Here is a 26112-nt window from a genome sequence, read left to right on the forward strand (position 1 = left end):
AACTAGCTGTGGATGGCATCACACACATTGATCCTGAAAAAATAGCTAACCCATTAGCCAACAGGTTTGGTGAAAATTTCACCCCCCTGTCCCCTCCAAACATTCCACAAAGCATTCCTTCTACTTCTCCCGCACCATGCATCTCCAAAGAAGAAGTCATTAATGCTCTCTTCAAGGCCAAAAACACAGCATCTGTGGGACTGGATGGCATCCCAGGTTGCATTTTAAATGGTCTAAAACATAAGTGAGCAAACTCCATTAGGTACTCTCTTCAACCACCGCCTGAGTACTGTTTTTGTCTCTACTGAATTGAAAACGGCAACCGTCATCCTACTTCATAAAGGGGGTATAGCAACAGACCCTGTGAACTAGAGACCCATAAGCTTAACCAGCCTTATCTGTAAGGCCATGGAAGAATCATCATGGACCTTATAAATAAGGATATAAGTGATCTTCAAACCCTTGATCCAACGCAGTTTGGTTTTGTCAAAGGTAGGTCATGCCTGATAAACCTGGTGGACTTCTTCAAAAACTTCACCATGGCCATAGACAAAGGCAAATCTGTGCATACAACCTACTTTGACTTGGCCAAGGCCTTTGACACAATCCCACATTCGAGCATCATTGATAAACTCTCCCAGATGAATATCAACCCTTATCTCGTTAGGTGGGTTGCTAACTGGCCCACCAACAGATCACACTCAGTCAAAAGTCAAAGTTGAGGACTTTATTTCAACCAGTAGACCTGTCACCAGTGGGGGCCACAGGAGTCAGTGCTTGCCCCCCTGTTGTTTGGGATATACTTCTCAGATGTTCAGGCACAGAGGGATTGTGGCTGACTAAGTTTGCTGATAACTGCAAATTAGGTGAAATCACTGAATCCCCAAATAATGTCAGTATACTTCAAGAGGGACTTACACAAACCAATGATTGGTGCCAAAGCCATGAACTCAAACTCAATGCTAAAAAATGCATTATCATCCCCTTTGGTAAAATGATATCCCTGTAGACTATCATATAAATAATAATACCCTAAGTAGCAACTTAGTGAGAGACTTGGGAACGCATGTGATTTTGACCACCATGTGTTTACTGTAGTAAGAAAAGCATTCTATGTTGCACACCTCATTAGCAAAGGTTTTGCCTCAAAAGTGCAAGAGGTCATAACACCCCTGTACTCGATCCTCATCAGGCCAGTACTTGAGTACAATGCTCCCTTTGATATGTACCTTACCAGGCACCTGCAGCAACTTGAGAGACCTCAGAGATTTCTAACCAAGAAAATTTAGGGTATCTAGCACATTATAGATTGACAGACTGAAGCCACTCTCACTGTACTCAGTAGTATATAGACTACTTAGTGGAGACTTGTGCCTGGCCTACAGGCAATTTTGGATCCAAACCTAATGCTGCACATCTGCAAGTCAAATGGGACAAGGGTCACCCGCTCCAAAGATCTTAACCTGGCTGGTGACATAAATAAGATTTGCTGAAAAGACAGATATGTCCCCCAGAGGTTGCCACTCTTCTGGAATAGGCTACCATTTCACATCAAGCAAAGCCCCCCTATGACCATGTTTAAGCATAGCCTGGATGACTGGATGGGAAACCATAAATTCCTGCCAGGGATTTCACCTATGACCCTCCTAGATTTGGCCAGTTGTTGCTAACTAAGATCTCGGGTTTAGGGAAGATCCTTTATATTGGGTTTCTCTAGTATTATATTGGGTACACAAGGCTAGGCTTATGTTAGATCAGGGTTTTTCATTTTACAGTAGTTATTAGACATTAGATGCATACATTTTAGGAAAGCAGAAACAAAGAATCTTTCACTGAATGTTGGCCTTGCTGGCTAGGAAATGGTGTTTCATTTATGCATACGCTTTAGAAAGCAAAAAGAAAGAATTTTCCACTGAATGTTGACCTTGGTGAAATAACAGTTTGTCAAGGGAAGATTGCAAAGAGTTCTTTTGTACTTTTCTCAAGGAAAGAATCAAGAGATAAGTTAAGCTAAAAACAAGACATAGCCATAGCCTCAGGATCAAGGCTAGGGGGTGGATATAGTCAATAGATGAAAATTGCTGAGAAGGAGAATATAATGTACTGTGTTCAGGATAGCAGGCAGTTAAGGTTAGTAAGTTTATTCGATCTGTTACTGCAGAGAAGATGTCTAGAGCATGAGTACAGAAAACAGGTCATCTAGAGACTGTCAGTTTATGTTGTTCAGGACAATCAGAATAATGTACAGCAACTTGAATTATTTATCATAACTGTTAATGGAGACAGTATTTCAGATATTGTGAACATATAATAAAACCTTAAATAAACTACAGTGTTTGGAGAATTTATGCTGAACAGTGCACAAGACTTGGTTCATAAGGGAGAGGCTGACACCTATTGAAGCACGCACTTGGGTAATTAAGACTTTCGTTTTTCAGTCTCATGGCATACTGTGTTTCCAGCTAACTATGGTAAAGTACCTTCATATCTAATCTTACAATGGCACCCAACGTGACTTGCAGTCTGGGGAGATATATATACTTCTCGCAACCCAGCAAGCAGTTGCAACCATCCAGTCTCCAGTACTGCATATTTTCTTAAGTGCACGGTGACTGTTTATGCAGCAGAAGTACGTCAGCAGACAAGTCACACCACCCTTTCAGTGAAAGTATTGTTCATTTCCAGAACTGTTTACACTACGTGTTATTACAGAAATCTAGGAAATAGCAGTGTCATTCAACTTCATGTGTTCTACAAACTATAAATAACACTGTTTTCATTAAAGTGCAGCACTCCATGTTTCATTCAAACTTCAACAAAACAGCTACAGTAAGTAATTTTTTCAAGTATAGTTTTATGGCAATAACTTCAAAGTTTCATTAACAGTTTAAAGTGACAGCAACTGTTTCATAACAGACTTTTCAAGCAGCATACCAGTGTTCTTTCCATAAATAGAGCTGTAAACTCTATATAGAATAAGCTGAAAATTACAGCATGACAGCTTCTCATTAAGACAGCATTAAATTAAACAGCACCAGTGTTTCCTTCAGGAAAGCTTCACACAACTTCAACAGACCAGTTTCCTTCAAAACATAAGAGACATTTTCCATGGACTTTCATGTTTCTAGAGTGATGTCATAAAGGTCAAAAAGCAACAAAAGGTTTATAAGCAACAGACAACTCACATTCCTTCCAAGCCATACAGTTATGTAAGACTTTATATGTCTTTTAGTTAGCAGTTCAACAAAGTTTAAGTTACTTAATTACATTTTTTTGCATGTAAACATGTCAAATAATGCTGGTACAGTTAAAATGTCAGTAAATTTCTGGTTTAAGTTTAAGACTGTTCTCTTAAAGTTAAAGGTTATTATTTCAAAAATGTTACGGAAAAGGTTTACGCTACACAAGCAGGGTAATGCAAGTTTAAACATACATACTTCAGCACATGCAATTCAACATAATAATTTCAGTTGTAGTACAGTTTCAAATACACATGTTCAGAAGGTAATACATACCATTCAAAATACAGCAGTATGTTGCAGTATTCAGCATGTAAATATCAACACAGTCAACATACATAACATGCAAGCAATGTCTCCAGTTCACATTAATTCAATTAGTGCAATGTTTGCACTACAGGGAGATGAAATGAATCAAAGTACATATTTAAATAAAGTACATTTCAGGCAAACTGAAGAGCAGACTTCAGTGCTAAGTAAAAAAATGCATTCCATAGCTATCTGTAAAGATCAGAGCATTAATCTATCATTGTTTAAGGTTATTGCATTGTTTACAGACAAATCAAATTTAGCTGCATGTTTTTGTTGTTGTGTCTTACGGCTTTTCCTAGTTAGGGGTCGCCACAGCGGAACTCCGGTCCGCTAATGATTGGCAGTAGATTTTTACGTGCCGGGTTGCCAGCCCTGACGCACAACCTTCACAAAGGTACGCCCATTCACGCATGTCTCCACACAGAAGACGCTTTAGCTGAGAATCAAAGAGGGCGTCTTACTGTGAGGCGACAATGCTACCGCAGCACCACCACCGCCAAATTTAGCTGCATATATAAACTATATAAGTGTGGTCTTAAGGTCAAAGATTATGTCAGCTAACAGTTCAAAGTGTAAATGCTCTGTATATATTAGTTTAGATTTCAGTAAAGAAATATGTGCAAATGTATAGATTTTAAATAACTGGTTACAACAGAAACATGCAGATTTATCGGTTAAAGATAAAATAAATTCCAGTTCAGCTGACACAGCTAAAGCACTCAGGAAGGCATATTGGGTGTGGTCACTCAAGGAAAAAAGGGTAACCATATGCCTCTAAGGTACATCAGATTTAACAGTCAAATTAATTAGCAAAATAAAGGGTTTGCAGTTACAGGTGGCAAAGGATTTTTTTTTGTTTTTTGTATTATTGTTTTGTTTAAGAGCTTTGTATTAAAGTGTTGCAATGCATAAACATCATAATAGACAGAGACAAAGTACAAAATGTAAAATTTAAAGTCAATGCTACATTCTAAAAGTGACAGACATATTTGTAATTACATTATTCAGTCATTAGTTAAAGGTAAAGTAACAGTCTTATTTGTAACAAGCTTATTACATTACTCAGTCATAAGTTAAGGGTAAAGTAGCAGAATTATTTTTAATTACAGGCTTATTATTTAAATAATAGGTAGTAATAGTAATAGTCAAGGCATTGTACATTTCAGTCAAATCTCAAAATACTTCACATTATTAAGTCATTAGTTAAGGGTAAAGTGATAGACTTATTTGTAATTACATTATTCAGTCATTAGTTAAGGGTAAAGTAACAGAATTATTTTTACAGGTTTATTAATAGTTATTCAATGCACTCAAGGCATAACAGGAAAGGCTTAATATGTTAATTAGTTTACAGATTACAGTGCATGCTTACAGATTGCAGTGCACTTTCCATTAGTCGGGAATTAAGGACACTAACAGACAATGCAAAGGTATAGACTTAAAATACAGAAAGTACAGGTTTTAGTAAACTTTTATAGCTCATAAATATTCATAAAAGTTAAAAAAGGTAAGCAGCGTTATAAAATAAATTTAAATAAAATGTATAGTCACAGGTTACTGCAGAATATGGTAATTATGCTTCAAGACCATTTATAAAGTTATCTTTTTAGTGCAGATTTCAATTACTCTTCAGAAAATAGCCATCATGATTGATAGGCTATACAATATGTGGCAGAAGAAGTTGCCAAGGAGGGGATTTCCTTTATATCCAATGCAGTAAAAGAAAATTAAGGTAAAAGGTATAACAAAGGTGAGCCAAGTGGGCTCAACAGTTGAGGTAAATCTGGCAAAGATCCAAGACATGCAAGAAAATGCTAACAAAAGGGCCCAATGCAAAGTTACCAGTCCAGTCCCTGGAGTAATAAAACAGAACAAGGGCCACTTTTGCCCTACATGCAAACATTATTGGCTAAGCAGATAATAAAGTACAACCATCAGCTATTAAGGTAGGTTTCCAAGAATTTTGGCCTATCATAAAGTTGTTGTTGTGTCTTTTGGCTTTTCCCGGTTAGGGGTCGCCACAGCGGAACTCCGGTCCACTAATGATTGGCAGTAGATTTTTACATGCCGAGTTGCCAGCTCTGACGCACAACCTTCAACGAAGGTACGCTCATTCATGCATGCCTCCACACAGAAGACGCTCTAGCTGAGAATCGAACAGGACATCATACTGTGAGGCGACAATGCTACCGCAGCACCACCACCGCGGTATGCCTATCATAAAGTATAAGTTCTAAATAAAAAGAAAGTAAGTAAAAATAAAGAAAGTCAGAAAGAGTGTATAATATGTCTGCAGACTAACACTATGTTAAGAAAACCTTGGCTGCAAAGAAGGGCCAGTTTCAGAAAAAGCATGGTACAGTATACAAATACATTTTTCAAGACCTCTTCCTACAGAAAAAGGGGGTTAAATAATGTACATGTTTTAAAATATATCACTCACTTGAATACTCTAAAGACTACACATCTAGGTAATATGAAATCATATCATAAAGTTAAGAGATCTCAATTCAAACAGGCCATAAATGCTCAAGTGATACCTAGTGGTCAAATTTAAAATTGCAAGTTTATTCAAATCATAAAGTTAAAAAATTTAAATCCAAACAGGCATAAATGTTCAAGTGACACCTAATGGTCAAAATTAAAATTGCAGGTTTACCAAATATTTTTTTTTTATTTTATTTTTAGATTATAAGTCAAGTAGCATAAAAGCTAGATACAATAGTTAGCAATATAAACATAAGGTAACTACAGAAGCAGGTCCCGTAGACTTTCATCAAGGGACCTCAGGGGCAACTGTTAGATCAGGGTTTTTCATTTTACAGTAGTTATTAGACATTGGATGCATACATTTTAGGAAAGCAGAAACAAATAATCTTTCATTGAATGTTGACCTTGCTGGCTAGGAAATGGTGTTTCATTTATGCATGCATTTTAGAAAGCAGAAACAAAGAATCTTCCACTGAATGTTGACCTTGCTGAAGTAACAGTTTGTCAAGGGAAGATTGCAAAGCGTTCTTGTTATGTACTTTTCTCAAGGAAAGAATCAAGATAAGTTAAGCTAAAAAACAAGACGTAGCTTGAGGATCAAGGCTAGGGGTGGATATAGTCAATAGAGGAAAATTACTGAGAGGAGAATATAATATGCTGTTTTCAGGATAGCAGGCAGTTAAGGTTAGTAAGTTCATTCGACCTGTTACTTCAGAGAAGATGTCTAGAGCATGAGTACAAAAAACAGGTCATCTAGAGACTATGTCAATTTACATTGTTCAGGACAATCAGAATAATGTACAGCAACTTGAATTGTTTATCAGAACTGTTAATGGAGACAGTATTTTGGATATTGTGAACATCTAATAAAACCTTATTAAATAAATTACAGTGTTTGAAGAATTTATGCTGAACAGTGCACAAGACTTAGTTCATAAGGGAGAGATTGACACCTACTGAAGCACAAACTTGGGTAATTAAGACTTCCGTTTCTCAGTCTCATGGCATACAGCATTTCCAGCTAGATATGGTAAAGTACCTTCATATCTAATCTTACAGCTTATAAAGACCTTTGGGTCAACAGTCCAGTAACCACCTATGAACCTAAGACATAAAATATAGTAACAAAACAATCAGGCACCCCCATGGAGTAAATGTTCCAGTGTTGTAAAAAGTAAAAATGAAATGTAAATATTGTAGCATCCACTGGAACAAACCACGGTTAACAAATACATTCTCCTGAATCGAACACAATGTAGCCAACACAACGTGGTGTGGAACGAACACTTTTAATAGTAAAACTTGGTAAGCGCTTTCACCATTAAGGCTTCATCAGACCATACAAATGAAATAAAATCAAGTCTTTCTTAAATAGATGACCTCATAAATAATTCATCTAATAATAAAATCATGCTGACATCATTTCCTTATCATTAAAAAGAGGTAAGGCTATGTAAAGCATTATATAAACTTTGGAACCTTTTCTAACACAGAATGATTGTAACTAACTATATATGTGTAATCTATACAGTTCAGATGCGACACTTTGAATGTAGCATATGTGCAATTTAAACTCATAAATAAATATATATCTAGTTTAAAAATAATTATACATCAATTCATTTGAAAAAGCACATTGTCACGAAGACTTAAACACATCCAATAGCTGTTCATAGGAGTGAAATATGCCAATAAAAATAAAATTATTAAATAAAATATGTATTATTTAATGGACTTCAATCTTCTATTTTGTAGTACTGGTTTAAGGGGTATCTTGTCATTCAGTCCCGGTCTCTTATCTGCTCTAAATTTTATGATCCATTTCAACTCACAGCTTTCTGTGAAGTTCTTGATATTCCCCCCTCTATAATTGGGACTGATGACCTGTAGCACCAAAAACTTGAAATAATGTGTTGAACCTGCTTCTAGTATGTGTCCAGCTAATGCATTATGCTAATGCGTTATGCTCTGATTTAATACGCATACGATACAGATGTTCCCTCATCCTCTCATTCAATTTCCTGTTAGTTTTACCTACCTACCTAGGACATACACCTGGCAAGATATACTACATGTTCTGTCTGACAATCTGCACTATTGTAAAAGTTGTATTCATATTGTGTAGTGGGATGTATAAATGAAGTGCGAGTGTCAATATAATTGCAAAAATTGCACCTGTTACATGGTTTCGTTCCATGTGTAATATTATCATTACTTCCTTTAGTTCCTTTTCTCTTATTTCTTGGATGGCATAGGAGCTGTTTCAAATTCTTTCTATTCTTAAACAGAAACTTCGGTCTTTCTCCTACTGTTTCTTTAATGTTCACTTCCAATACTAAAATATCCCAGTGTTTTTGTACTATATCTTTCAAATTATTAGTATCCAAAGTATAAAACATAGGTACTTTCATTTCACTACCTATCCTTTCTTTATGCTCATTACTTGAGGGAGTACTTTTCATGGGAAAAGTATGGGCATGCTTTTGTTGGCCTTAGTGAGCAGGCTTCATCAATGGCTGTATTCACTTTAATCAGTTTATAGTTTCTATCTAATAATCTTACTTTGAGGTCATGTATTTCTTGTTCATAACCCTCCTGTGTTGGATTTAACCTGGATGCCCTCATAGCTTGATGTTTCACTACGTTCCTAAAGACATAGTTAGGGTGCATGCTATTCCTATGTAAAGGAGTATTCCTATAGCATGCCTTCCTATGAACCCGCGTATTTAGCATCCCATTCTCCAATCTCTCAATGTAAACATCTAAAAATGAAATAGTATATCGTGAATGTTCCATTGTAAAACTTAAATATTTAGTCAAACCATTTATCTCTATTATAAATTCTTGTAAGCCTGTTTCATTGCCTGTCCAAATTAAAAACAAATCATCTACGAAACATCTGTAGAGTCCAACATTTGTTTTGTAACTCTTTAAAGGAAAAAGTTTCTCCTCTTCCCAACTAGCCATAACAATGTTGGCGTACATGGCATGCCCATTGCTACGCCATCATTCTGTATGTATACTTCCTCATCAAATATAAAAATATTATTATACAATATCATCTCTAAAAAGAGTGTTAATAAATCTATGAAACTTACTTCATTAGTTGTGTGTGTCAGCATGTAACTGTGTAGCTTATCAATACCTTGTTCATTTGGTATTACAGTGAAAAGGCTTTAAACATCTAAAGTGACTGAAATATATTGTGTGTCATTCATAACATTACTCATATAATCATATAAATCTAATAAAAATTGTTTACTATCTTTTAAAATGTATTTATTAGCATCAACCATTAGTCTCAAAAAATATTCCAAATATATCGATAAGGGCTCAGTCACCTATCCCCTCCCAGCTACAATGGGTTTCATAGGGGGATGACTAGGGCACTTATGTACTTTGGGAAGGCCTTGTATAATCGGTATTAAGGGGTTATTCACCCTCAAGAACTCAAACAGCTCTAAGGTGATGTAACCACTTTTCAAACTGTCATCAAGCATGTCATAAATTCTAAATATCTTGTTTCCCACTTCCTCCATATTAATTTTAGAATAAAACTTTTCTTCTAGTAATAATGTTGCTATACTGCATTTATAACTATCTCTGTCCATAATTATAATATGACCACCTTTGTCCGCTGGTCTAATAATGATTGAGTCATCATTGCATAAATCATTTAATGCTCTTCTTTGTTTAAATGTGAGGTTATTATTCCTTCCATTTTTTTCTAGCTTTATCCATTTCATGTATATCATCTTCCACTAACTTTGAAAAAACATCTAAAACTGGATGTAAATTTGGAACATATGTGCTTGGAGCATGAAACATTGGGCCTTCTATATTACTGATGTTATTACCATACTCTAATTTCAATTGGACATTACGTGTGAATATCCTAATATCTATTATGGTATCTGATATGTCACTTTTCTTAGCTGGTATAAATGAGAGACCTTTCTCAAGAACTTGAAGTTCATATACAGTTAGTATTTTACATGACAAATTCAAGACTAATGATTGTCTATTCGCTCCCACATCTTCTTCAGAGTTGGTCCTGTATGTTCTCCGCCCGACCCTTTCCACTTCTGTCTCCCTCTGCTCATCGACCTCTGCCGTTTGGCTTGTTGTTGGAGGTCTATGGGGAAAGGGATGAACTGAGCGGAGCCATTTCCCAATCCAGCAATTTGAGAAGTCTTCCTTCTGACAATTAATTCAGCTGCACTACTATTGGAGGTCAATGCTATATTGTTGCCACTTTCTGAATTATCTGAAAGCCCATTAGAAGTGGTGTCTATTGATGGGCCTTTGTCTGTTGTAACGATCACTGTGTTAGTTTCACAAGTGCTCATACTGTTATCACAATTATTGGTATTGTGCGTAGTATCTCTCAATGAAACATTTATAGGAATTCTTGCAAATTGTCCCTTAGCGCTAACAATTTCTTGTCCATGATTCCTCTGTTCATGTATGCCATTAGAGTTACTTCTGGGCCAAGTAAAGACATGGCTCAGTCTAAAGTCATTTGTATCTCTTTGTATTTTATCCCTTTTTTGTTCAAACAACCTTTTTTCATAGAGTGAAACATTATCAAGCATCTTATCCATGCCAGAGTCTACCTTAGTACTCGAATATTTCTTGATAATGGCCTGTTGTTGTGTAACAATTTTTTCTCTCAACTGGTCCTCTTCAGGACGAAAAAAGTAATTAAGCAGATTCATGTATTTCATGCTTAATTCTATGTTTAACTGTTGCCATTTTTAAAGTAATCTGGGATAAAGATTACCTGTTGTAGACATTTTCAGGATTCTCAGACCTCTAGGTACAATTTTTCTGTGAACACACACCTCAAAGTGTTGTCTCTGTAATTGGAGTCGTTTTAACTTCAGAAAGTCAGATTCCAACTTGCTGAAAGCTTCAGATAAGCCCAGCAGATTCATTGCTTCATTCCCATTATGGTTTACATCCTCCATAGCTTCATACAGCATCAATAGATTTTCATCTCCCGCTATGCAAGTTTGAAATTGGTTTGGATTCTCCCCTGTGGAACCATTAATGACATAAGGTAACTCAATGGGAGGTGTTTGCATTCCTGCCATGTCTCCTAGGTGGTGCAATACAATGCAGAACAAAATTAACAAAACAATCAGGCACCCCCACGGAGTAAATGTTCCAGTGTTCTAAAAAGTAAAAATGAAATGTAAATATTGTAGCATCCACTGGAACAAACCACGGTTAACAAATAAATTCTCCTGAATCGAACACAATGTAGCCAACACAACGTGGTGTGGAACGAACACTTTTAATAGTAAAACTTGGTAAGCGCTTTCACCATTAAGGCTTCATCAGACCATACAAATGAAATAAAATCAAGTCCTTCTTAAATAGATGACCTCATAAATAATTCATCTAATAATAAAATCATGCTGACATAATTTCCTTATCATTAAAAAGAGGTAAGGCTATGTAAAGCATTATATAAACTTTGGAACCTTTTCTAAATTAGAATGATTGTAACTAACTATATATGTGTAATCTATACAGTTCAGATGCAACACTTTGAATGTAGCATATGTGCAATTTAAACTCATAAATAAATATATATCTAGTTTAAAAATAATTAATTATACATCAATTCATTTGAAAAAGCACATTGTCATGAAGACTTAAACACATCCGATAGCTGTTCATAGGAGTGAAATATACCAATAAAAATAAAATTATTAAATAAAATATGTATTATTTAATGGACTTCAATCTTCTATTTTGTAGTACTGGTTTAAGAGGTATCTTGTCATTCAGTCCCGGTCTCTTATCTGCTCTAAATTTTATGATCCATTTCAACTCACAGCTTTCTGTGAAGTTCTTGATATCCCCCCCCCCCTCTATAATTGGGACTGATGACCTGTAGCACCAAAAACTTGAAATGTGTTGAACCTGCTTTTAGTATGTGTCCAGCTAATGCATTATGCTCTGATTTAATATGCATATGATACAGATGTTCCCTCATCCTCTCCCTCAATTTCCTGTTAGTTTTACCTACGTAAAACGCACTGCAGGACATACACCTGGCAAGATATACTACATGTTCTGTCTGACAATCTGCACTGTTGTAAAAGTTATATTCATATTGTGTAGTGGGATGTATAAATAAAGTGCGAGTGTCAATATAATTGCAAAAATTGCACCTGTTACATGGTTATAACTTTTATAATAGTGCAGGTTGTCAGACAGAACATGTAGTATATCTTGCCAGGTGTATGTCCTGCAGTGCGTTTTACGTAGGTAAAACTAACAGGAAATTGAGGGAGAGGATGAGGGAACATCTGTATCATATGCATATTAAATCAGAGCATAATGCATTAGCTGGACACATACTAGAAGCAGGTTCAATACATTCTTTCAAGTTTTTGGTGCTAGAGGTCATGAGTCCCAATTATAGAGGGGGGGGGGATATCAAGAACTTCACAGAAAGCTGTGAGTTGAAATGGATCATAAAATTTAGAGCAGATAAGAGACCGGGACTGAATGACAAGATACCCCTTAAACCAGTACTACAAAATAGAAGATTGAAGTCCATTAAATGATACATATTTTATTTAATAATTTTATTTTTATTTGTATATTTCACTCCTATGAACAGCTATTGGATGTGTTTAAGTCTTCATGACAATGTGCTTTTTCAAACAAATTGATGTATAATTAATTATTTTTAAACTAGATATATATTTATTTATGAGTTTAAATTGCACATATGCTACATTCAAAGTGTCGCATCTGAACTGTATAGATTACACATATATAGTTAGTTACAATCATTCTGTGTTAGAAAAGGTTCCAAAGTTTATATAATGCTTCACATAGCCTTACCTCTTTTTAATGATAAGGAAATGATGTCAGCATGATTTTATTATTAGATTAATTATTTATGAGGTCATCTATTTAAGAAGGACTTGATTTTATTTCATTTGTATGGTCTGATGAAGCCTTAATGGTGAAAGCGCTTACCAAGTTTTACTATTAAAAGTGTTCGTTCCATACCACGTTGTGTTGGCTACATTGTGTTCGATTCAGGAGAATTTATTTGTTAACCATGGTTTGTTCCAGTGGATGCTACAATATTTACATTTCATAAAATATAGTAAGCACAACTGCAGTGAAAATTCAAGCCAGATACACTAAAACAAGTGTCCAAATACAATTACTGTTACACTGATTAACAAATATTATGATTATCAACAACTAGTTGCATTCAGCATTCTGTGTGCTACAATATGTAGCTCATTACAACTATAAGCGGCCTCGTGTACCAAAAGGTATGGGTTTTCATTATTTCCACCTCCACTTGCCTGCTGTATGACTCTGAGTAAATCACTTGACAGGACAGTAGATCTAGGTTACCCTTGAGAGGCAACTGTATTCAGTCGGTTTACTTGATTAACAAATGTATGAAAAAGACTGCTGTTAGTTGAAATTCAGTTTATTAAATAATAAGCAATTAATACATTATCCAAATTATTTAACATGCGTCAACTGGGTAGGTAGACTTGTGTCCAAAAATGACCCTTATACAACTGCTACTGCATTGCAAGACAGAGTGAAAAGTTCATCACATAATTTACTACACCAATACACACTAACTTGACACAGCATACACTTAGTACCGAAATGCAGTATACATATTTGCACAATATGCATCTCTAGTCACCCAGCATACCTCTCAACCTCTTAGGGCAATAATTCTTAATAAAGCCAAAAATAATGGGGAACAAAGACCCAAAATTGAGGACAGATTTTAAGCATTGCTCTTATGCACTTAGAAAGTTGCTGGAGTAATCGATTTTGCATGAACAATGATTTTCTGAACAATATGAAGCTTGAAATTCAACTATCTTTCATTATTTAGTGACTTCAGTCCTCAATGATATGCCAGAAAACTACACATTTTATGAAGAACAGACCAAAAGACATGAGACAAAAATCTGGGCATTCTGCAAAATTCTGGCAAGTTGAGAGGTAAGTTATCCAGTAATAACAAATGACAGTGTAAGAAATCTCATGGTACACCATGGGACATTAGATCATGGTCCCATCTGTGTGAGTTGGTGATAACTTAGGTCGATTTTAAAGATCCCATGGTACTTATTAAAAAAAAATAGAGGAAGTTCAGTGGTGCTCTGACCAAATTTCCCCTAGTCAGTATGAATACCACATCAGTTGGGTCTCCCCTGAAAATAGGACACTGGCCTCATTAGACTAACCAATCAATAAAAAGTAAATAAAATAAATAAAAAAAATTAGTCAAACAGGTAACTTATTCTGTATATAATGGTAGTTCAGTAGAAATGACATTAGCACTTCAGTCATCATGAACATGCTGACCCTATAATCAAAATAAATTGTATTACAGGATACATACATTTATCCATCTACAACCCATTTTAGCACATGGGGTCAGGGTGTCATGTCACCAGTGATAATTGTCTAGAGCCAAGGTTCACACCACTGGGTGACTAGTCTTGCCTTGGCTGTTCTTCCATACCAGACACTCACACACACACACACACACACACACACACACACACACACACACACACACACACACACACACACACACTCACATCTCTGGCTAATTTAGTATCCAGCCCACCTACTGTGTCTTTGGAATGTGGGAGGAAACCGAAATGGGCACAGGGAGGGCATGCAAACTCCATATACAAGGCACCCCAGCTGAAAATCAAAGTGGAGACCCTCTGTGAGGTGACAATACTATCCATTGTGCCACTGTGCTGCCCTACATTATAGGATACATACATTCTTAAAACCTCAAATGTAGACAATAGTCTTAAAGTTTTAATGGTTATAGTACATATTCACAATGTATAAAACTTTTATCAGCTTTACTCATCTTCACAATGCCCCTCCCAAAAAGAGAGACATTTGTGCAGTTCTGAAGTATGACTGTGTGCCCATCTGATGCACTGTGCTGTCAACACTCTGGACTAATCTGTCAATACATATTGTTAACATCTACAAATACAATTAATATGATTATTTACAAAACAGCAATTTAAGAAAAACATTGCTAGCAAGATAAATTTAACAAGAAAACTGTGAAATTGTGATTTAGAACATCACAAGGGCTCTAAAGTTTTTCTCACCAGACAAATATGATTATGACCTAATATTTGTACATGTGGGTGTAAGTGACTTGAAGCACTTCATCCTGAGGGACATGCAGAGAGAGAGAGAGAGACTTATGGAAGCTTATCAGGTAAGTGTCCAGTGTAGACAAGACACTAATCCTCAGTGGAATCCTTCCTTTGTCTAGAGTCTCTGACTTGACCAACATCTCATCAGAAGAAACACTTTCCTATGGCATCTGCAACCACCTCCCAGCCTATATTATACAGAAAAACACCCCAACACCATGCCAACATCAATATAAATATACAAGAAACATAGTTAATTTCAACCCTACAACCCTAAATGAAATATTGACAAAATTCAACTGGAACTTACTAAAAGTCCTCCCCTTGAAGAAGCCATACAGTTCTTCAATTCTACTTTTTTGAATGTCCTAAATAACCTCACCCCAGTAAGAACCAAAAGAGTAAAAACTCATCATGCTGTATGGCTGTTAAGATTTACCAAACAAATCATGACAGACAGGAACAAAGCTTGAAAAAAATGGCATAGAAACAAAAATCTCTCTGACCTCCTACAATTCAGATAGCTCTGCAATCAAGCAACATGGCTAGTCAACAATGACAGAAACACACACTCTCTTGGCCTTCAAAACCATTATAAGCAACCCCCCCAAACTTTGGAACTCTTATTTCATCTCTGTTAAACCATGGTACCAAAAACAACCCCTGCCCATATCCAGATAAAGCACCTAGTGAGATAGCCTCCTACTTTGACACACATTTAATCAATATAATATCAAGCCTTGCAGCAACATTTCTTCAAATCAATAGTAGCACAAACTCTCTTCCACCAAAATTCACTTCACAAAATATAACTGTCTCCCCCCACCTACCTTTTCCTTGTCTCCTATACCCACCACTACTATCAAAAAATGCTTATCAAACTGAAACCAGGCTCCAATGCTCCTGACAACTTACCCCAGAATACCTTCAGATGTCTGCAAAAGCTATTGCCTATCCTGTCAGCCTTCATATCAACAGATCTATCCACGAAGCCTATGTACCTACTATCTGGAAAAAAAGCTTACATTCTACCCCTACATAAAGGAGGCAACAACAGCAATATTTCAAACTTTAGACCTATTGTTATTCTCTCTCTTCTTTCTAAAATCTTCAAAAAATGTATCCATAATCAACGTCTTAGCTATCTACTTCAAAATCAACTTCTCTCCCCCACTCAGCATGGCTTCAGACCAGGCCACAGCACAACTACCACATTATCATTCATGGGTACATTCGTTTGAGCTTGTGACACCAGCAGAATTGTATCCTCACTCTTTCTTGACCTCTCTAAAGCCTTCAATACTATCTCCCACCCTCTGCTACTTATCAAGCTCTCTAACTTAGGCATCACCCCCTCATCCCTTGATTGGTTTACCAACTACCGAAATAATAGACAACAATCCACTAAATGGCACAACTCTTTCTCTCCTTTCCTTGAAACATCCACAGGTGTCCCCCAAGGTTTCATATTAGGTCCTCTCCTCTTTAATATTTTCATCAAAGACTTCCACTCCAGTCTTCTTAATGGTACAGTAGTACAATATGCAGATGACTACCATTTTCTGCTCTGCTAACTCTATTACCGAACTTTTGCATACTACCCAAAATGCTTTTACTTCTACCAAAACCTGGATGCCATATAACCACCTTTCTCTGAACCCCCCCCCCAAAAAAAATGCTATTTACCCAAAGAAAAGTACTTCCATAAATAAGAGAGATTTTATCATACACTCTCAAAAGAAGTCCACCATAGAAGTAGTTCCCCAAATAAAATTACTGGGAGTCATATTGGATGAAAACCTTACTTTTGACCTCAATGTCCATACCTCTATTAAAAAGACACACCAAAGATTAGGCTCCCTCTATAGACATAACAATTTTCTTAACTGCTCTGCTAAACAAACCTTTGCCAAAACCTGTTTGCTGCCTTCACTCCTATATGGTGCCCCACTCCTTACCAATATCCAGTCATCCCTAAAAAATAAGCTACAGTCCTGTTACAATAAAGTTGCCAAGTTTACAACCAATGCCAAATACTCATCCCATCACTGCCCATCCTTATAGGTTCATAGGTTCATAGGTTCATACTAGGCTATCTGCCCAAGGGCATTTATAAGCCTAGCCCATAGTTATTTGGCTTTCGCCACCCCTTTAGTTTGAATAAAACTATGCCTATTATTTTGCTGTGCCTCTGTCAAGCAGTGACACTGAAGTAATCCCTGGGGTACATCTGCGATCTCCCATCCATTGGTCAAGATTCCTCTTGAACAAGGCCAGCGAGGTGCTCTGCCTCACATGTACCGGGATTTTGTTCCACAGCATAGGGAGTCTCTGGGTGATGAATCTGTCCCTCCAGCACGTTCTATTAATAACCGTGTCAAGGTTTAAGTCTCCCGCCCTTGTGGTTCTGAGGGATCTAGATTTTTTGAGGTGAAGCATATTCATCAAATCAGGGTTTGACATGGCCTTATATGTCAGGCACAGGTCACCTCTGAGCAGGCGGTATGAGACTGAATAGAGCTGGAGTTCTTTCAGTCGGGCAGCATAAGACATATTTTTGAGACCCTTTATCCTTTTGGTGAGGAACTTTTGGGGCCTTTCCAGCTGCTGCAGGTGTCGGGTCAGATACATTCCGAATGGGGCATTGTACTCAATCATAGGTCTAATGAGTGATGAGTACAGGGGACGATGACCTCCCTTGATCTAGATGTGAATCCCTTCATGATCAGGTGGGCAATGTAGAAGGTTTTCCTAACTAATTTAGCAACATGAGTGTCAAGCGAAGGCTACTGTCAACCTGGGTCCCCAGATCCCTAATGACTTCTTCTGTGCTCAGTGGATTGCCACCTATATGGTAGCTAGGGGTAACCTTGTTTTTCCCGAAGGGTATGACTATGCATTTCTTGGCATTTAACTTTAGGCCATGGCTCTGGCACCAGTTATCCGTTTCTGTGAGGCCCTTCTGAAGGATATCTGTGTCAGATGTGTTTTCGACTATGGCCCAGTTTGCAGTCATCTGCAAACTTTGTCAGCCATAACCCTCCTGCGTTTGCTTGTACTTCAGAAAAGTAGATGCCGAACAAGAGTGGACCCAGGACTGAGCCCTGTGGGACACCACTTGTGACAGGCTTTGAGTCTGACATGGCTCCAGCAACTCTGACCCTGTGGGTTCTGTCACTTAGCCAGTTTGCAACCCATCTTGTGATGTATGGGTTTACATTCAAGCTGATGAGTTTTTCGATGATACCTGAGTGGGGTATTGTGTCGAAGGCCTTTGCCAGGTCAAGGTAGGCTGTATGGACTGCCTTTCCTCATCAATGGCCTTGGTGACTGTCTCGAAAAAGTCAACCAAGTTTAAAAGGCATGATCTGCCTTTGACAAAGCCAAACTGGGTTGGATCCAAAGTCTGCAAGTTCCCTATGTCTTTATTTATGAGTTCCATTATGATCCTCTCCATGGCTTTGCAGATAAGGCTTGTCAAGCTAATGGGATGGTAATTTCCAGGGTCGGTGGAGGCACCGCCCTTGTGAAGTGGGACCACAGTCACCGTCGCCACTCCTTGGGTACGTATCCTGAGGTGAGGCTAAGATTAAACAGCTGTCCTAACTGCGGGTTTAATTCCTCATTGAGTTCGTGGAGCACACAGCCGGGGACACCATCCGGTCCCATGGATGCTGTGTTTTTTGCTTTGGAGAGAGCAGTTCTCACCTGGGCATTGGAGATGTTTGGGGGCTACAATCCTCTGGTATAGATATCTCTCCTTTTGGGGAGGGGTAGTTTGCACTGAACCTGTCAGCCAGTATGTTGGCAATGTGTGTAGGTTCAGTAATCTTCACATCATTTTGAACTAATTCTGAGCATATCTGGGAGTTTCCTCCTAGGTTTCTAACATAGCTAAAGAAGGCCTTATGATTGTCTTTTGAGTCCTTGGCGATTTTTCTCTCAAAATTTGCCTTGGATGATTTTATGAGAGCTCTTAGTTTTTACTTATAATGATCAAAGGTGTCTTACCTTTCCAGGATTTTGCTCTATCTTGTAGTAGCTTCCTCCTTTTGTTGTAGAGCTTGTTTATGGCTGGGGTCCACCAGACTGGACGCTTGCCTTTGGTACAAAGAGTCTTAGTTTTGTTTGGGATTGCCTGATCCATGCAGTCCTGTAGGTGCTGGTAGAAGGCATTTGTAAGTGATTCAGCGGTTTGAGTAATGTTTACCACTGGCTCAGGGGCCTTAAAGGAGACCACACTAGTTTTTAGAAGTGTGAAGTCGGCTTTTGAAAAGTTTTTACTGTGGTCTTTTATTTCAGGTGGGGGGATGAGGACCTCCAGCGAGATTAGTTTATGATCTGATCTCACCAGTGAGGGGTATACTTCGGTTTTGAACATTGTGATCCCATGTTCGTGATGATGAGATCAAGTATGTTTTCTCCTCTTGTGGGGATGGTGACTAGTTGTTCCATGGCATTTGAGTTTATGAACTCCAGGAACCTTTGGGCTAGAGTGTTTGGGCTTGAGTAGTGTTCCCAGTCTATATTAGGGTAGTTGAAGTCACCTAGTATGATGGTGTTTGGAGATACATTTATCCTCCAATGTTTTCAGGAAGGCCATGTGAGGTTCCTGAGTTTGAGAGGGTGGCCTGTAACATGCTACAAATTGCAGAGCAGTCTTGCCTATGGTTAATTGCACCTGGATGGTCTCCGATGCATCGTGCGTTGCCACCAACCTTGAGGTGTGGGTGTCCTTTATGAATATGGACACCCCCCCCCTCCTTTTTTGGTGTTGTCTGGATTTTGGGGCCGGAACGCATGATATGAGGTGAAACCTGATAGTGCTGGGGTGCTCTCAGGAGCCTTGAACCAGGTTTCTGTCACAGCACAGACATCGATGTTCTCCATACTGAGAAGGGCCTCGATTGCATGCATCTTGAGATTGAGACTTCTGGCATTGAGCAGCATTACCCTTAGTTTTTTTACTTTTTTGTGTTCTAGGGTGGTAGGTTTAGAATTTGAGCCTTGCCTAAAAAGGCACTATGGGGTGGCAAGAGCCTTTGCCAATATCCGGAAGCCTAGGGGTGACAGGTGCAAGCCGTCCCTTGCGAAGCAGCGTGGCTTGTCCAGCATGTCATCCCAGGCAGACAGACATTGGATCCCCTTTGAATGACACCAGAATTTAAGCCAATTATTAAAGCTGATCATCTTATCACTGTATTGTGGCATCATTCTAGGTGAAGGCAGGATACTGCTCAAGGTCAGGGTCATACCTGCCTGGGCTACATAATCAGAGAGCTCCTCAATATCTCTTTTCATGTAGTCCAAGGAGGTACGTCTCAGGTCGTTGACACCAGCGTGGACAATGACTGAGTCGTACTTGTACCTGCTGTTGAGAGACCTGAGTGCTTGCGTTATGTGGCGGATTCTAGCACCCGACAGGCAGCTTACTGTGACCTTCTCCTTACTCAGTCTGGTGAGCAGGAGGTCAGTGTGTCTGACTATGGAGTCACCTATGACAAGTATGTTTGGTGTTGTATTTGGCCTTAAGGGCAGTGACTGCTTTGCACACTGATTTTGTTGTTTATGTGTTGTTTGTGTGGTGTATTGAGTTTGCAGTTGCTTGGGTGTCTGCTTTGGAGGCCTCTGCTGTTTAGGTAAATTTTTACTCAGAGCCTCCGAGTATGTCTTAGTGTGTTTATGTGTTTGATTCAGTGGTGTGGTTGAGTTATGTGAGACTGGTATTGTGGTGTGTGTAGTTGCCTTCTCCTCCTGCCTGGTCTTGCCAGTCCTGAGTTGAGAGAGCTCAGCCTCCAGTCTGGCTAAATAGCTGCATCTCTCACAAGTGTTAGTGTTACGTGGGAGGAGGAGAGGGTTGTCCGTGTACATGAGGCAATTGTAACATTGTCTCAGAATTCCCAGATTCACCAACTGGGCAGGAGAGGACGCCAGCATCTGACCCTTCGACATGCTAGAAAGAATTATGAGTTGGTATGAGACAGAAAATCAATCAATAATCACTCAATTGGCTCGACCTCCCATGTCACATAACATACCTACAATTAACCATAGCACACAAAATTATTTACAGTCCTTCAGACTGCCCAGCCCTATCTTCCACCCTAACTCACTACCACCCAAATAGATCACTCAGATCCAAAAAACAATTTCTCCTGCAAGTTAACAAACCAAAACTCCCATAAGGTCAAATGCTCTACTCCTTCACGATTGCCAGACTATGGAATGCAGTACCAGTAACATCTCCTCTTTCAAAATAAACCTGAAGCAACATCTCTCCACTCTCTGGCACTGTAGATACTCTAACCTCCACCTTCTTAAAACTTAAGTCCACTTACTTATATCTTATCACTATTCTATTGTCGACTTCAATCTTCCTAAAACTTGACACCTTTTACTAAAATCTTACCTTCTTTTCATACTCTTCACTCCTCCTACTAACCTCTCCCCTACTTCTAATATATATATATATATATATATATATATATATATATATATATATATATATATATATATATATATGTATATATATATATATATATATATATAAACCATTAGAAATGTATTCTAATTCTACCTAACACTACTCAGTTTTTGTCACATAGCATCCATCTCAGAATCTCACTAGCCTTTCTTTTAATATACCTGTAATTATATCTAACACTGCTCAAGCCATAATATGTATCTTTATCTATTTCTATGAACTGGGCTTTATATTATTTCTCTGCACCACCTAAAATTAAAAAAAAAAAAAATTTTTATTGTGTTTATACTGCTTGTTACAACCATGCATCCTCTTAATATGAACTGTTCCAAATTTTATGCACTATTATACTAACTGATGTTGTGAAGCTTTTCTCTCCTGGCCTCCACTGAAAATGGGTTATTCGCAGCCCAGTGGACTTTCCTGGAAAACAAATCCCAATAAATAAATATAAATAAAGAAAAGAAGATTGACTTTAGCAATTGGCTTAATAGTTGGTGTCATTCTGTAGGGGGGTATCCAGTATGTGTCAGCATGGGACTAGTTAAATGCAGCCCAACCATTTTTTTTCACCAAGGAAGGCCTGCAGACCTCATTCTACAGTTTCTACATAGTGGCCAAAGTTCTTGCTGCCCTTATAGTGCCTTTTCAGATAGCGTGGACATCCTAGTGTTGCAGATATCAATGTAGCCTTTCCAACTCTAAACTGGATCATATCAAGTTGGCTTTTTTCAAAGCCAGAAGTCTTAACATCAAATTGCATGATTGTGAGGCTCTCCTGCAACTTGAACACATACACGTTTGTGTAGTTACTGAGACTCAGTTTTAATGTAAATGTAGCACTCCCTCCATAGATGGGTTTTGCTCCAACCATGCATTTAGGCCTTATCAAAACTGTAGTGGCATTTCCATATTTGTCAAGGACCACAGCACCTCCAGGCAGATTCCCAGAGACCCACAAACTGAACTCATTGAACTACAACTTGCTCTGAACAAGACAAACAATCAGCTTGCTACAGAACACCCTCCATGTCCCTTGATTAACACATAATGTTGCCAAATGTATCTGAAATGCTACCCATTGCAAAAATATCTTTATAATGGGAGAGTTCAACTATACCTTGATAAACTGGCCCACGTATATCTCCAAAGTCAGGTTTGTCCAAAGAGTCTTACACTTAAGAATTCCCTGGAATACGTAGTAAAACTATGTTAATTTAACAAATTTCTGAATGCCTTATGCCTCCTAATATCACAAAGGAACATTATTGAAGGTGCTGTCTAAATACAAAGCTTCTACTTCCAAGGGGCCTAGTAATTTAAATGGATGACTAATAAATATTGCTAAACATGTCCTTGTGGAGCCTCTTAAATTGTTTAACCTGAGCTTAGCTACAGGTTTTGTTCCCCAAGGTATGTCAAACTGTAGTGGTGATGCCCTTACACAAGGTTAGCCTTATCACTGACTTGGGAAACAGAAGACCCATTAGTGTGACTTGTCTGGTTTGCAAAGCCATGGTAGACATCATATTTGACCTAATAAACTATGATATCAAAAACCTTATCAGTCAAGACCCAGATCACTTTGGCTTTGTCAAGGGACAGCCTGCTTATGCAATTTAGTTCACTCTTTTGTGAAGGTCATACAGGTTGTAGACAGTGACCATTCTGTTCACAGCATATTTGGATCTGACCAAAGCATAGTTTCATAGGTTTATACTAGGCTAATGACCACCAGGGTCTTTATAAGCTTAGTCATAGTTTCATAGGTTTATACTAGGCTAATGACCACCAGGGTCTTTATAAGCCTAGCCATGCAACCCAACCCAGTTTTGTCCCTGACTACCTTGGATATGGCAGGGTATGTTAGTAAGGAGGTAACTAATGGTTATGTGTGGGGGTATGCTAGTTGGGAATAAATTTACTTACTGTTGACCTCTATCCATCAGGGACATGGTGGGCAAACCAGGAGTAAATTTGCAATTTCCTATCCAATGATAAAGGTTTTGTTTGAATAGAGTCAAGGATGAACTCTGCTTCAAGTGGATGGGGACCGTATCACATACTGGTCTATCCAGGATGTTCTAGTTATGTCTCAGACAAATTTCAGGTCCTTGGATCTATTGTTTCCAGTGCTTTTTGTTTTGTGGATGTGCAAGAGATCTATCAGAGCTAAATCTGAGGATGCCTTATATGCCAGGCATAGATCGCCTGTCAGTAACCTGTAGGAGACTGAGTACAGAGATAGAGACTTAAGGCAATCTGTGTAAGACAGGTTATTCATACCCTGGATTCTCGTGGTGAGGAACCTTTGAGGGCATTCCAAATGTTGCAAGTGCCTGGTTAGGTACATGCCAAAGGGGACATTGTACTCAATGATGGCTCTGATAAGGGGTGAGTAGAGTGGTACTATAACTACCTTGGACTTAGATGACATATCCTTGCTTATGAGTTGGGTGACATAGAATTATTTTCTTACTATCTTTGCTATCTGCTGGTTGAAAGCCAGATTACTATCTACATATGTTCCCAGATCCCTAACTACCACGTCAACTCTTAAGGGTATTTCATTGATGGAGTAATTAGCTTGGGTGGATGATTTCCCAAAGGACACTATAATGCATTTTTTTCACATTGAGTTTTAATCATGATTTTGACACCTGTCATTTGTATGTGTTAGACCCTCTTGTAGGATCCCAGTGTCATGGGGGAATCTATGATAGCTCCCAGTCTACAGACATCTGTGAACTTGATGAGCCACAGGCTTTTAGTCTTTACTTCTGAGAAATAGATGCCAAACAGGAGCAGGTCCAACACAGACCCCCAGAGTTCTCCTTTGGTGACTGGTCTCCTGGTGAAGGTGGTCTCATTGATCCTGACGTCTTGGGTCCTATCTGTTAGCCACCCAGCAATCCAGTGAGTTTATGTAGGGATTTATGCATTTGTTAATAATACCTGAGTGGGTTATTGTATCAAATGCCCAGATCAAGGTAGGCAGTACGCACTGTTTTTCCTTTATCCATAGCCTTATTGACCCTCTTGAAGAAGTCTACCGGGATGAGTGGGCAAGACCTTCCTTTAACAGAGCTAAACTAGAATGGGTTCAGTGTCTGTAGGTTGCTAATGTCCTTGTTGATCATTTCCATAAAAATTAATTCCATGGCTTTACAGAATAGATTTGTCAGACTGATGGATCTGTAGTTCCTAAGGTTAGTTGATGGCTCAATTTTATGAAGAGGGATGACTGTCACAGCCTTCCATTCACCCAGAACGTAACCTGTTTTGGGGATGTAATTGAAAATTGCTTCAAGAGGTCCTATTACATCATGTTTTAGGCTGTTTAGGAGGCAACCAGAGATGTTATTGGAACCTGTTGAAGCAGAGTTTTTGGTTTTAACGAGTGCTATCAGGACCTTCTTTCTGTTGATAGTTGGATAGGTATGCTAGAAGAAATTTCAAAGGGGGGTAGTGGGGGGTCGTGGATGGTGAAGTTAGAGCTAAATTTATCCCCCAATAGATTCACTATGTCACCCTGGTCAGTGAAGGTTGTGCCACTTACAACCAGTTCTACACACTGTTGTGTGTTATCTTTAAGGTTCCTGACATATCTGAAGAAGGCCTTGTGATTTTCCTTAGTCCGGGAGGCTATCCTGACCTCTTAATTGGCCTTGTTGGACCTCTGGAGTCACTATTTAACCATAGCCTCCAGACAGGCTTTGTGACATGTGGATGGAGGACTACAATGGTCATCCCTCTGCACAAAGGCCGTCCATCAATGGACCTTGGGAACTACAGACCCATAAGTCTTACTAGTCTCATATACAAAGACATGGAAAGAATTATCCTGGATATGATTAATAATGACATAGGAAACCTTCAGACACTAGCTCCAACCCAGTTTGGCTTTGTCAAAGGCATATTATGCCTACTCAAATTGGTGGACTTCTTTGAAAAAGTTACCATTGCAATAGATGAGGGCAAACTGGTGTATACTGTGTACCTTCATCTGGCTAAGGCATTTGGTACAGTACTCCACTCAAGCATTATAAACAAACTCATGGAATTAAGCAATAACTGCTATGTTAGGTGCTGGATATCCAGCAGACTCTCTGATAGGACCTAGGAAATTATGATGGGGAGGCCACCTCCACAAAGAGATTAGTCACTATTGGAGTTCCTCAGGGCTCTGTATAGAATCCCCCAAAACACTAACATCCTACAAGATGGACTGACACAAACAAGTGACTGATACCAAAGCCATGGATTAAAACTCAATGCCCAGAAATGCATAATAGTACCCTTTGAGAAGTTGGCCACCCTGGAAAACTACATAATTGATAACATTCCCCTAAGAGTGGGTCCAGTAGACAGGGATTTA

This window comes from Protopterus annectens, chromosome 13.part0 (assembly GCF_019279795.1).
Source record: "Protopterus annectens isolate FY-2018-M chromosome 13.part0, PAN1.0, whole genome shotgun sequence".
In the NCBI taxonomy this organism is placed as follows: Eukaryota; Metazoa; Chordata; order Ceratodontiformes; family Protopteridae; genus Protopterus; species Protopterus annectens.